The sequence below is a fragment of the Ochotona princeps genome, chromosome 9 (assembly GCF_030435755.1).
Source record: "Ochotona princeps isolate mOchPri1 chromosome 9, mOchPri1.hap1, whole genome shotgun sequence".
NCBI classification, from domain to species: domain Eukaryota; kingdom Metazoa; phylum Chordata; class Mammalia; order Lagomorpha; family Ochotonidae; genus Ochotona; species Ochotona princeps.
Genome location: NC_080840.1, coordinates 14,775,595 through 14,790,792, shown reverse-complemented (window position 1 = coordinate 14,790,792; position 15,198 = coordinate 14,775,595).

Here is a 15,198-nt window from a genome sequence, read left to right as displayed (position 1 = left end):
AGTAGGCAAGAAAGTAGCAGTGGGGAAAGAGAAACTCTATGCTTAACTGCACTATCAACCAATAAACATAAAAGGAAAGACTGGGCTAGAAAACGATCCTTCTGCAGCCCTCACATTACCTACTGATTCAGCAGGAATTGCTGGGGGATCCCAAGGCGTTGGGTGAATGTTGGGAACACGATACTCAAAATCTCAGTGTCCCCCACAGACTACCATGCTGGGAGGGAGAGGTGTCTTCCAGAGAAGGTTGGCAGAAACTGTCTCCACCAAATGACCAAAATCAGCACCAGCAATGATGGGACAAATGACATCTGGGACACCTGATGCGCAGCCCTGGGAAGGTCTCAACATCTTGCCCAGTGTCCTGCCAAATGCTACTGCATCCAGGAACCAAGGTTCAGATCAGTACCAACAACGGGGACTGTCAACTGAATAGGAACTTTCATCTTTCCATAAGTCAACATTGTGAAAGACAAGGGTAGGCTGAAAAAACTTGATTGAAAGAGAGCCAAGAGACGTGGCAAGAAAATGCAGGATGCCATGCAGGGCTGGGTTCTTGAAATAAGCATCAGTATAAAGGGCAGCATTGGACACGTGGCAAGGTATGTACCCAAGATGATGATGCTGCAGGGATGACAATTGCCAAAACCTGTCAATTGTACTGTGCCTACGTCAGGAAATAAAAACTGCTTTATGGAAATCTTGAGTTTTGAAACTTCCAAATCCACAGAAAAGTAGAGAGAAAAGTATCACATTACACTTGTATGCCCATTATCTAAATTTAAGAATTGTTTGCTTACCACCATTTTTTTCAGAAATATTTTAAATACTTAAAAGGAAGTCACATATATTTCATGACCTTTCAGCTTTTCATGACTAAAACAATTAAGATGTGGGCCTGGCATGGTAGCCTAGTGGCTAACGTCCTCACCTTGCATGCGCTGGGATTCCCATATGGGTGCCGGCTTCTCCTCTTCCAGCTGCCTGCTTGTGGCCTGAGGAAGCACTAGAGGTCAGCTCAAAGCCTTAGGACCCTGCACTGACATGGGAAACCCAAAGGAAGCTCCTGGCTCCTGGCTTCGGATTGGCTCAGCTACAGCCATTGTGGCCACTTTGGGAGTGAACCAGTAGACAGAAGATCTTTATATCTCTCCTTATCTCTGTATAATCTGCCTTCCTAATAAAAATAAATTTTTAAACATCCTTTTTTTTAAAAAAAAAAAAGACATTTTCTTATGTAACTGCAATACCTTAACACATCTAATAATTCATAATCCTTAATATGATCTCAAATGTATCCACATTTATCACTCCGTTCGCATTGAGCTCTAGAGCTGGTCTACTCAGACCAAGATCCAGTCAAGGCCACACACACAGCTCTTAGTTATTACAGAAGAAAGACCTTAAAGTTACGTCTTGCCTTGGTGGGCTAACATTGTCTCACCCAGATCTTTTTCTGATCATTCTCTCTCTCTCTCACCCTCTTTCCTTCTTTCCCTAGCAAGGATGAAGTTAGGCAGAAAACTTCTCTGAGTAGGAGCTGTCACAGAGCTGAGAGCAAAGTGCCCTAGGGCAAGAAGGAAAGGGAAGAGGGTGGCCCAGGGAGGGGACAGGGGCTTCACCTAGCAGATGCATTTGGAACCTTCTAGGTGGATGAACTGGATGATGAATACCCACCAGGGTGGGACACGGGCCTTTCAGAGCCAATGGGCCTTTCATAGCCAACGAGCCTTTCATAGCCAACGGGCCTACAGTCTGAAGACGATAGGACTGCCAGGTTGATTGTGGAGATAGGGAGCAAAGCAGATGAAGATGACTTTTATAAAAATGGCATTCTGACATGGACTCTGTTTCATAACCTGCTCTTTTCATTTAACAGCTGATTGTGAACAGTTCCTTTTCATGCCAACAAACGCAGATTGGTTTCAGGGATTGTACATGAGTCATTCTCTTTGTCTGAGCAGTCCACAGTTTATTTAACTAGCTCCTTGCTGGTGGCCATGCAGTTTGTTTCCAATTATTATATATATATATACCATGTAGATACATACATAAGATAGATAGATAGATAGATAGATAGATATCTGCCATAGGTATAATCTGTTCATTCTTTCATCTGTCTGTTTCCTTAGGATACGTGAGGGCAAGGCATTTGGCTTCCAAAATCAAAGTCAAATCAGAAGGATCGGGGTCCTGTCGGGTCAGACAGCGGTGTTGAGCTGCCCACTGTTTGTCCCCAACAAGGCTTTATCCCCACGGCAGAAGCAAAGCTTGTGAGGAGCCGATTCCCTGCCTGGCTGAGCCACACAAAGTGCAGAGCTGGCTCTAACGACCCGCCAATTAACACCAAAACAGGTGAGGCAAGACTCCAGGTAGGCACACTGACATTTTCTAGACATAAAAGCCAGGGCCTGTGGAGACCGACACCCCATCCCCCAAGACGCTGAAAGGAAAAAATATGAAGCACAGAACAGCTTAGAAGCCATGCTGCCCAGAGAGACACAGAGGAGAGCCAGAGATGCCACCAATAATCAGCACGACTGTGTGGAAGCCGAGTGATTCAAATCCTGGAGGACGTCCAGCTAACTTCTGGGAGCCGCTGCTTTTCTTGGATGTAAATGGGAAGACAATGCCAACGTAAGAGTTCAGATTTGGGTGACAAAAGGGAAGTGTGGGGCAGTCGCTCATCCCAGTAGGAGATGGCCACTCACCGTGGCAATTCAATAGAGACATGGCAGCGACAGCATGGACAGCTATGCGTAGAACCAAAGAAAGACCCTAGAGGCAAGAAGACACACAGGAACAACAGGAACAGGAAGACATTGCCACATCCAGAGAGGCAGGAGAAGAAGAGGAAGGCAGACAAAACCAGTGAGAACCGAAGCCGTGGTGGAGGCCTGGGCTGCAGATATTGTCAGTGACCAGCAGCAAGGCAACCAGAACGAAGCAGAAACACCCAGCGGTGCTCATTCACTCTTGCTGCCCAGCAGTCTCCTGCCAGCCCCTCCCATGATGAAGTCCAGGCTGAACTGGCTGACAGGGTCTCTGAGTGATGCCAATCCAATTGGCGTGGCATCAGGGACCCTGATCAACCACCCAGCCCAGCACACACAGCAGAAAGGGTAATCCTGGATGATGATCATGGTCCACCTGGGTCACCAGAAGAAGCCAGCTTGAGCAAGGTAGAAACTAGAATGGACACAAGTGGGTTCCAGCCAGAAATCTAGGAAACACACATTGATTCCAGGAAACCCAAATTCCAGGAAAGCCTCCCCACCCTGCCTTAGACAAAAGAGCAACCTACTATAGGTAACTAATTTGACTGAAGTCATCTTCCGAGGCCAGAATTCAGACACTCTGCCTCTAGAACCAGATTTTCTTTGCAACACACGCTGGTATTGCAGCAAGATTTCCAAGTTGTCTTTGGTTGGGCCAGGGTTCTTAATACCTACTGAGCACATACTGTGTGTTTAGTGCAATGCCATGTGCCATAAGTGCCAAAATATTTAAGACAAGATTCTTGTGCATTAAGCATCTTCTAATAATTTCTTTACTCCCCGCCTGCCAACATGTGAACACACACATACACATACACACACACACACACACACACACACACACACACACCAGTGAGCAGCTACAGCCTACTACAAACAACAAAGGCAGCCATAAGCCCAGGGAGTGATTGCTGCTGTGGATTGACCTCACACCAGCTATCTGTACAGTTTTCATCTGCAGAGGTGAGCATCCTGCAGGTTCACCCTGTGATGACCAGGATGCAATGACTCCTTTATCAGACTGCTCATGGCTCTCTATACCAACCTCTGCTACTCCACCCCCAACCCCACCCCATCTCCACCACCACACAGCTCTGTGAAAGCAGGAGTCATGCCCAGTCATGTTCCAGCCCCATTACTATTGACTATTGTCTGACACAGAGTAGGTGCCAATTAACTGGGTGGTAAGTGAATGGATTATAAATATAATTGATGGATCGATAAAGTGGTAAATGAGCAAATAGTTGTTTGAGTGGGTCTTTTTATGTATGGATAGATGTTTGGGTGGAGGTGGAGTAGATAATGGATGGATAGATGGATAAGTGAGTATTTACTGAATAAATGGGTGGGTAAACAATTTTAACATATTTATCTCCCTTGGAGATTTAAGATTAATCTGCTGGAACTGGGGTGGTGGTATTCAAGCTAATCCTCTGCCTGTGGTGAAGACATCCCATTTGGGTACTAGTTTGAGTCCCAGGTGCTCCAATTCCAGTACAACTTCCTGCTATGGCATAAGAAAGCAACGGAAGATGGTGCAAATCCTTGGGCCCTTGCTTCCACGTGGGCGACCCAGAAGCAGCTCCTGGCTCCTGGCTTTGGAGCACCTCGGTTCCAGCCATCATGACCGTTAAGGGAGTGAGTCAACACATAGAAGGTCTCTCTATCTCTCCTTCTTTGCCTCTCTCTGTCTTCAAAAAAAAAAAAATTCAGAAGTCATCTCCTCTGTCAAGACATAGTCCCTGCTGGTTAGCACAAGAACCAAGGCTGGAAGCAGCCCAGAAAATGCCAGGTTACAGTACCCACTGGCATATGTGTGGATCAGGTCTGGGGGTGGGTCTGGCTAGGTCAATTCATAGCACCCACTAGCAGATGTTAGAACCAGGATGAGGTCTGGGACAGGCCACGTTGAGCTGCAACACTAGCCAGTTCACATTAGGGCCAGCACTGGGAGCTGGCTAGGTTGAGCTAGGCTGCAGCACCCCGCCAGCATGAGCTAGAACTGGAGGCAGGCCAGGACAGGCTGCAGCACACACTGGTGAATGTTGAAATGAGGTTAGCCAGGCCAGACCGGGCCACAGCACCCACCAGGGCGAGAACCCATGAGGAAGGCTGCAAAGGGCTCTCCTGCTGGGTCATTGCTCCCATTAGTGAGCATGAGAGCTGGAACTGGGGACAGACCAGGCTGGACAGGGTTGCAAAATCTGAAAATCTGCAGGTGAACTGGGTTAAAGGGAGAGCCAGGCTGGACTGAAAAACCATATCCACTGGTGCATGCATTAGCCAAAGTAAGTGCGAGTTGGCTGGGCCCTGCCACAGCGTCAGCTGGCAAGTGCTGGGACAAGGGACAAGCTCTGTCAGGCTAGACTGCAGAACCAACCAGAAAGTTCAAGATCCAGGGTTGGTTGTGGGCCCGGTAGGGAAACTGTGGGTACCCTTCTAATGGGACGCAGCTCCCACCAGTGAGCATAAGAACTAGGGCTGGGGATAGGCCTGGCTGGACAGACAGTAGCACCCACTGGGATAAGTGTGGGCTGGATAGTGGAGTCTGCCAGGCTGAGCTAGGCCACAGCACCCACTTATACGTATAAGAGCCAAATGGGTATGGGACAGACTGGCCCAGTCTGCTGCACATACTGGCATGCACAGGAGTAGGGGTTGATGGCAGACCCCGGTGAGGGTTATTGGGGGTAGCTTCAACTGGGCTGCAGTTCTCAGTGGTGTGCATAAGGGTCAGGCATGTGATGAGCAGGGTTGGACAGGGCCACAGCATCTGTTGGTTTGCATAAGAGATGAGGCTGGGGACAGAACTGACTGGGTGACTGCAAATCATCGCTGTATAGACTGGTATGGGTGATGGATTGAGCCGGACACACTCAGGAATCAGGTCTAGGGTCACCTCTGGAGAGATTTCTTTGGTGACCCCCCACTGAACCACTGGACTCAAAACTCCAACCACAAGGAAAATCGCAGGTTCTGTGGTCTGCTCATGGAGTGTATGTGTCAGAACGGGGCCCCCTCTGTTGCTGAGACCTGACCTGTGCAGCAGACAGCACACATAGATGCTCATGGGGCTATGATAACCAGTTCATTGAGACTTACAGAGGACATCTAGTGCCAAATGGGGCAGAAAAAAATTGACAAAGCTCCCAGCCGAGCTTTGACAGCAAATATCTGAGCAATTGGAGACTCTAGGGTGGACTATGTCAGCCAATAGACCTTGGAAGAATTTCCTCAATCTTGGAACATTGAAATCAACAACATCCCAGAACTATCAAAACCACTTAAGCAATGTTCTTGGAACATGCTCCACATTGGGGACCCTGGGATGACATCAAGAGGCCATCCCCCATTCCCAGGTAATAACATGGTTAGGCTGCTGGGAGCAGCCCTCTCCTCCCTCACCTCTTCCCCTAAATACAGGAAGAAAAAAAATACTGAAAGCAATTAATTGTCTCATCCACTTTGCTCCATACCTCAACCCTCCCCACTGTAATCAATGGTCCACATGGATATACATCCTTCTCAACTATGTAAACATCATCAAAACAAAATAACCTTACATACATATATTCTCACAGATGAAATGCAGAATGAAGACTAGCATACCAAGTAGTGAAGATACTTCGTAATATGCATTCCTATTCCTGAATAAAAGGAGGACTCCCAATGAAACTGCTAAGCATATCTTAGCAATAGGATGCTGGACTTTCTGCCTTTGTTGATAGCTACAATGCCGTGATGCACTTAAATAGCAGAATGATGGTCTTGTGACTATTGCTGAAGGACTGTACTATTGTAATAATACAGGGGAGAACAGTGGCAGAGGGAGTCGGCAGGTAGAAGGGGGAATCCCTGAGCCCAGGAAACCACTTTACATATGGGTTCAAGTCCCAGTTCTGCCCCTGATTTCAGCTTCCATTTAACACACCTCCTGGGAGGCAGTGCGTAACAGTTCTAGTGCTTAGATGCCTGCCCCCACGTAGGAGATCTGGGTGAAATTCCTGACCCAGTCCTACCATTGTGAGAATTTAAGGAACGAACCAGCAGATTATATCTCTTTATTTCTTTTTCTCACCGCCACCCCTTCTCTCTGTCTCTTAAATAAAGTACATATAAGAATCTTTTAGGGACCAGCACAGTGGCTCAAAAGCTAATCCTCTACCTCCAAGCACCAGCATCCCATATGAATGCCAGCCTGTGTCCCGACTGCTCCTCTTCCCATCCAGCAACCTGTCTATGGCCTGGGAAAACAATGGAGGATGGCTCAAGCCCTTGGGACCCTGAACTAACATGAGAGACCTGGAAGAAGCTGCTGGTTCCTGGCTTCAGATTGACTCAGCTCCAGCTATTGCAGCCATTTGGAAAATGGGCCAGCAGACAGAATATCTTTCTGTCTTTCCTTCTTTCTGTAAATCTACCTTTCTAATAAAATAAACAAATCTTAAAAAAAAAAAACTGGCAGTCATTGTGAACCTCAATGAGTTAATGGACAAGTGTAGCTGAGAGTGCTTTGCCACAGCAGGCCATGATAGTTATGCCCACAGTGACAATGAGGGTTGTGGGGAGCGGTGTGCCGGAGCTGCCCCACGCCTATGAAAGGCTGTCAGCTCCACGCCTATGAAAGGCTGTCGCAAGATGGTGGCTGGCCGAAGGCCAGGAGGCGGGGTTGGTCCCGCCAGCAGGCAAACAGGAAGTCACGAGGATAGGCTGATGCCCTCGCTGCGATTATGTCATTGCTACCGGCCTCTCAGGTAGCGCCAAGTGGACCCACAGGGAGAAGTGATTGGTGGAGAACTGTATATAAGCAGCCCGCTTTCGGCAATAAAGGGTCTTTCGGGTTCCGGTTGCGGTTGTGGTTCCTGTTTTTCCAGACCCTCAAGAGCGTGCCTCGTTATTTAGTGTTGCTGCTGGTCAGCAACAGAGGGGTAGCCTTGGCAGCTGTCCTGTAGCCAGCATCCACGAGGCAGGCACATGGAGTGTTTCCAAAAACTCATGGAAGATGCACATTATGCAAAAGAAATAGCCATGCACTTCAAGGGATTTTGTACCAAAACACACTGAACTTCCCATTCCATTTTGCTTTCATGAACTTCTGAAGTCTTTTCATGTTATGCCTCTCCCTTAGCCCTCTGTGTCCTAGACCGCTATGCTCCGGTCTCAGCGCTTTCTGTACCTTCCACCAGAGACGCTGCCATCCTGTGTCTGCTGCCCAGGCTGGCCACGTCACCTTCGGCAGCATCTGAGGCCACTAAGCATGAAAGCAGAGAGACCACAGGAGAAAGCACCTGTGCAAAGTACAGCTGACAAAGCCTTCACTGAGTCAGCCCGTTCTGGACTCAGCTTGGATTGCTTAGGAGTCTGAGCAATGCATGCCAAGGCCCTGCATTCAGTATTGGCTTACTTCAGGGCTAGCTTTGTCACCTCTAGGGAAAGAGGCTATTTGTGTCTCCTTGTGAAAATCACCTGTCTGGGCATCGGTTTTTCCTTTCCCATGAGGGGGGTGCCAGTTCTAGTCCTAGCTGCCCCACCTCCAACCCAACTGCCTGTTAATGGCCTGGGAAAGCACTGGAAGATGACCTAAATCCTTGGGCTACTGCATGTGTAAGGGAGACCCAGATGAAGCTCAAGGCCCTTGGCTTCTAACTGACCCAGCCCTGTTCTTTGCAGTTATTTAAGGAGTGAATCAGCAGATGGAAGATCTCTCTCACCCCCCTCCGTCTCCTTCTCTCTCTGTAACTCTGCCTTTAAAATAAATAAGTAAATCTTTTTAAAAAGAAAAAGTCTGGGGAGGTCATGTAGAAAGTCACAGTGGGGGCCCAGCATGTTGGCCTAGTAGCTAAATCCTACCTTGTAGGCAGCAGGATCTCATTAGAGTGCTGGTTTTCGTGTCCCGACTGCTCCACTTCCCATCCAGATCTCTGCTTGTAGCCTGGGAAGGCAGTGGATAATGACCCAAAGCCTTGACACTCTGCACCTGTATGAGAGACCCAGATGAAGCTCCTGGCTCCTTGCTTCAGATCAGCTCTGGTCATGCAGCCATTTGGGAAGTGAACCAATGGATGGGGGATCTTTCTCTCTACCTCTCCTCCTCTCCACAAATCTGATCTGCCTTTCCAATAAAAATAAATAAATCTAAAGAGAAGAGGAGAGAAGAGGAGAGGAGAGGAGAGGAGAGGAGAGGAGAGGAGAGGAGAGGAGAGGAGAGGAGAGGAGAGGAGAGGAGAGGAGAGAAGAGAAGAGAAGAGAAGAGAAGAGAAGAGAAGAGAAGAGAAGAGAAGAGAAGAGAAGAGAAGAGAAGAGAAGAGAAAGGAAGGAGGGAGGGAAGGGAGGGAAAGAAGTCACACTGGGAATTCTGGATAAAACTGGGGAAAGAATCCCAGGTTCTGATGAGAAGTGAGGACCAGGAGGCCAGAATCCACCAAGCCAAAGGAACAGACAAATGGTCTCCCCATCCTGTAGCCTCTGATGGGGCCTCAGCTCAGGAGTCCTCCTCTGATGGCCCAGAGTACTCCTTCAAAATCTCTCTCCCTTACCTGGGGCCAGGGCAGGGCAATAGGGAGTCCTTCAAAAACTTCACAGGAACTGTGTCCTATCTTTGCATTGCATGTATCCACGAGCTTTGGAAAGTCTTACTGGAACAGGCTTCCACACATACCTTTCTGTTTAACTTCCTCTCACCCTCGAGGTGAGCGTTAATCTGCCCACTCTTCAGGTGGGGATACAGAGGACCAAGGCCAGGTAAGATGCCAAACAGCACACCCTGGAGACAACAGAGAGAGAGACAGACCCCAGTCTGTCCAACTTGCAGGTCTGCACTGTCCTGCCAGCTCCTTTGCCTTCGATCCTAGGCCCCAGGCCTCTGGCATTGCCAGGGTGAGCAGCTAAGCCCCCTCCCTTCTGAGAGTGCGTGTGGACATCAGCACAGACCCATCAGGCAACAGGGACGTGGTGACTACAAAGCACTCATGACAAGTGTTGGAGGAGAGCCCAACACTGTGTGTGTGTGTAGGTACAGGCCTGGTACAAGCCCACTTCCACCTTCTCCCCATCTCTGAGTCCCTCTCATTTGGTGTCATTGGCTTGCAAAACTTGACCAGAATCCAATGACAAGGCCATCTGGAGAACATAGCTTCCCATTGTTAGTGTTACAGGTAAGTGTAGAAGATGGCCAGCATAGAGCTGGATGCCAGCACAGTATCTGATACACACCATGAAAGCCACTAAAGAAGAAATTCAAGGCCCTAACAAGCCCTTATTAGACTAAGCATCAGCACAGTGGACCCTTGTCCTCTTGGTAGACTCCTGCGCAGCTCAGCAGTTTTCTTGCATTGGGTGAGTGACTCCCCAACCCCAAGCAGAAGCTGTGATACATCCTGTCAGCCTCCCTTGCAGCTAGGAACAGGCAGCAGCTCCACATGGTATCAGCAGGAGCCGTGGGAATGGAAGTGAGCCATGCATAAACCAACAATTGACCTAGGTCAGAGTGGAAGTAGGGAAGTCTCTGTCCCAAATGTTCCAGAACATTGGTTCATTGAGTTGTTAATCATCTGAAGAGGAATAGCTCATCCCTCTCCCTTTAAAGCTGAGGCTTACCAAATGTGAACAGCTTGCTGTACAGGCACAGAGCTGGTCAGGGGCAGTGCCCACCAGGCTGCCAACCCCCAGAGGTGGGCACACACAGGACCAACTGGGGCCCACACCCTGCATAGGACCCAAGGCCTTCAGGGCTGCCTTCAGGGCTGCCTTCAGGGCTGGGCCCATAGTTTCACTCACCATCTTTGTTCCTCAGGTCCACAGCCAGACCTGTACCTACACACACGCACGCAGTGAGCCCTCCCCACCCACTGCTATCAAAAAAGCCATTGTCAGATGCGTGCACTTGAAATCCCTGAAACACTAAAAGACTGCATTTTCATTTTTCAAGGGCTCCTTCCCGATCACAAGAGGCCACTTAGGCTGAGGGGGGCCCAGGGATGCTGATTAATGATTATGTATTTCTCAGCACCTCCCGGGGTGCACCTTAATCAAACGACTAGCCCTGGTGACACTGGGGGGTCTGAGAACCTTGTGGCCGGAGCTCCAGGGACCACAGGGATCCAAGCTGCCTGGGCCACACCCCTACCTTGGGGCTGCTCCGCCTTCCCCATTTTCTGGTCCTCAGGCCCCTGCCTCCGTTAGGTATGTAGTCCTGGGAGTTTGCCTCCCCACCTGCAGCCCCTGACTGCCCCCCACCCTGACTGACTCCTTAACCCCGAGGGTCTGAATACTGGTAAGCGTGTGCACCCCTCCAGTCCCTTCATCTTGATGACATGTAAGGGGTTTTCTGTAATTCCCTTTCTTCACGTGACAGGGACAAAATCATTAGTGAGTGCACCTCCCCCACCTGCTGCCCCCAATTTCTGAAGGAAATCCAATCTTCAGAATCAGTCCCCTCCTGAGCATAAGCTCTCCTGGCCAGGCCTATCCCCTAGCTGGGAGGCTGTCAGAGGAAGAAAGGGACCGGGCTGACGGGACTGAACAAAAGACAAGGGAGGGCAAAGGGGTGGATGGTGAAGGTGGAGCGGAGGGGTTCAGGACACAGCGGAGCAGCACGGACAGGAACAGACTGGGAGTGTGGGTGCTGCGTGCACTGTGGACCTGCAGGACACTGACTGCCACAGGCATTCTGCAAACCTAAATGTGTTGAGACTCCAAGGCTTGGTCAAGTCCTACTTCCAGCAGCTGAGTTCAGGTGGCAAACAGCAAACCACTGCTCACCATGCAAGATGGACACTGCAGCGTCCACAGCAGCACTATCATGGATTTCAAGCAACTGTAGAAGGAGTAAAAATAATGGTTTGTCTAAACAACAAGAATAAAAGCACTACCGTGATATACAACATGATATTAAAAACATCAGACACAAAAGAATATATGCAATAGGATTCCGGTGACAACTAATCTAGGTGTGTACAAGCCAATCCGAGCAGCACCACCACTTGGCACAGCTGGTGACCAGGAGCCCCAGGGGGGCTTGAGAGGCAGCGGTGGCAGCGCTCATGTCTTTGGTCCTCATCAGGGTGCAGGTCTCACACACACTCTGTTCCATGCTGTGAACACTTAGGATTTGTGCGATTTTCATGTAAAGTACAATAACATTCAAGGCAGCAGCATTTTTTAAAAAGATTTATTTATTTTTATTGCAAAGTCAGACATACAGAGAGGAAGATCTGCCATTCACTGATCCATTCCCCAAAGTGGCCACGATGGCTGGAGCTGAGTGATCCAAAGTCAGGAGCCAGAAGCTTTTCCTGGTCTCCCACAGGGGTGCAAGATCCAAAGGCTTTGGGCCATCCTCATCTGCCTTCCCAGGCCACAAGCAGGGAGCTAGAAGGGAAACAGGGCTGCTGGTATTAGAACTGGCGCCCATATGGGATCCCAGCACGTGCAAGGCGAGGATTTAGCCACTAGGCTACCGCACCGGGCCCAAGGCAGCAGCATTTTAATGATGTGCTCTTTAGACTTGAAGCGCTGATTTGCTCTGTGATTGCTTTTGTTGGCTGGGCTGTGTTTCTGTGACCGTGACCTTGTGCTGCTTTCTGTTCTCCAAACTCCATTTCGTTGGCCTCCTGTGCACACAGAAAGATTCGGCATTTCTGAGCTTGCTACACACTTGGTTGGCATCAGGCAGTAAGTACTAGCCAATATAACGTGAGCAGAAATGATGTAGGATGCTGTCAGCCTGGCCCCCAAAGCCCCTGCACAATCCCCACTCGTCCTCTTCCAGTCTAAGGCACCTGCAAAGGATACAGTAGAGGACACTCGTGTTCTGGCAGTTGGTGTCCCACCACTGCACCTGCCTACCCACTTAGGCTTGTGCTTTGAACAGGAAACAGAGCTGGGTGGTGATTCATGATGGAGACTTGGGAACTGCTGTTGAGGGTGTCAGTCTAACCATCTAATACACAATTTGCCACACTTGGGTCCAGGGTCTCCCAGTGGAGTCTTTGTCTCGTAAAGGGGAACAGCAGGGAACATTTTGAGCAGGAAATACTTATTCCTGACTCCTTGTGTTTTCAAAGAGAGAGACGATCCGCCTCAAAAGGCAAAGTAAATCAGGAACCCTTCATTTTTCCCTCCCCAAAGGGAAGCCATATGCAGTTGGTGAGCAGAAGGAACTGAGCTGAGCCCTTGCAAAGCTAGCAAGGGCCTGCAACAGCATCTTCCCTGCTCGTCCTGGAGACACCACCCTTCCCCAGTGGAGCCAGGGGTGACCTTCAAGCTAGTTTTAGTAAGTCCACGTGGCTATACCTCAAGTTCCATCTTCCCAGCCAGCATTTCTCACTAATGGCGTGAACATCTTTGATCTCCAGCTAGGTACTATTTCTCCAACAGTTCCCAGGAGAGGAGGGAAAGGGGAGAGCTACTCACAAGCCCCTAAAAAACCATCAGTGCAGGGGAAAAGAGCAAAGTTAATTCAAAGGAAATCCTTTTCAACCATAGAAGGGAAAACCACAGGATTCAGCAGCGAATGCCAACAGGGGGTGAAATGGGGGGGGGAGGTTGTTGAAGCAGGAATACTGACCCCTCTCTCTTCCTTCCTAAGTCAGGTCAGCTTCACTTGTCTTTAAGATTTGAGGTTTCACCCAAACCAAGTTCTACGTCCAAAACCAGTCTGAAAGTGTGTAATTTGGGTCATCTTTTAGGTCCCCTCTGGCCTAAAGCTCGTGTGGAGTTTATCTAAAAAGCCCATGTTTGTGGTGCTTTGCTCGTGATGCTGCCCCGTGATGCAGACACTTCTCCACCAGGGCCTTCTCAGGGGCACAGAGGTGCCTGCAGGCCACCTCTCCCAGGAGGGACTGGAGCGCTCAACCTCTCAGAGCTGGATAGTCTGCAAGGCTCATTTCAGAGGACGGCACGATAGCCAGTTTCTGTGCTAAGGAACTGAAAGACACATGGGAAGCTGTTGCAGTACCTTAGGGACCTAGGGCTGCTGCTTTGAATTACTGCCACTTTAGTGATTATGGAAATTTCATCTCCATGGGGTAGAGATTTAGCCTGGCATTCCAAATCAGAGTATATGAGTTCCAATCGCAGCTCTGGCTTCTGACTCCAGCATGCTGCTCAAGTGGACTCGGGCGAGCAGTAGTGACGACCCAAGTCACTGGGTTCCTCCCACTCACGTGGGAGACTTTTGGTCTTGGTTTCTAGCTTTAGCCCCAGTCCCAGCCACTGCAGAACTCTTCTCATGCTTTCTCTTCTCCCCACTCCACCCTGAGGTAAATGAAACCAAGGGGGAAAGCATTTGGTGTAATCATTGACACAACTTTATCCTTTATCAGTGTCCAGCTTGGAGTCTTGACTCTTAAGTCCAGCTTCCTGTTAATGCACACCCTGGGAGGCAACAGGTGATGATTCAAGTAACTGGTCCCAGGTACCCAATAGGAGACCAGACTGAGCTCCCAGGTTCTGGCCTGGCCCAGCTACTGTAGACATTTGGAGAATTAATAGGAGTGAATGGGAGATCCTCTCTGCCTGTCAAACTAAATAAGTAAATATATAAGCTACTCATGCTTGCACAGTTAGAAGCCAAAAGTGTGAGGGCAAGGTGTTGGCAGGCCACTTGGCAGGAAGCTCCGAGGAAGATTCTGCCTCTCGCCTCCCCTGTTGCTAGTGGCTCCAGGCATTCCTCTCCAGTCCCAGCCTCTGTCATCACATGACCACCTCCACTGCGCATCTGCTTCCTCTTGCATTTCTCAATCTCCCCTTTCACTGGATGCTTGTCATCACATTCAAGACCCACCTGGATAATGCAGCATGACCACGTCACCTCAAGATCCTCAATTACATCTTCCAAGACCTTTCTGGTTTAGCCTAGGAAGAGAAGTGATGAGGTCCATGCCTGCTCCCAGGTAAGGGTTCTCAGCAGGTCCCTGGAATCTTTAAGCTAGGCTGGAGTTTTCCAATCCATTTCCGTTTTGCTAAACTTGCCAGAGCCCTCTTTGCTCCCCATAAAGCACCTTACCCAGTGCATGTGATGATGCGAAGTCCCAATCCTGCCTTTCCAACATGGGGCCCAGGCACCTCCAAGGAAGAGCCTCTGGTCTAGAAGGGCCTAGAGTGGGGACAGACGGGCCTTACGTCCTTACGGTCAAGTTTGCCACTTCTATCACAAGACAGCTACAATCAAGTTCCAAAGGCTCCCTTCAGCCTGCAGGGCTCACCCTCAACCAACAAGGCCACTCAGTGGACCAATCCCAACCCACACCAACAGAGACAGCAGCTCCATCTGAATCAGGTTCAGGCTTCCAATGACAGAGGGAGCTTAACAAACACCTCCTAAGGGATCCTTGGGCCCCACTGACATGGCAGGAGCCTCTCCTTCCCTCAATGCACATGCAGCTCAACTCAGATCTTCAATGAATCTTCCCAGTCTTGC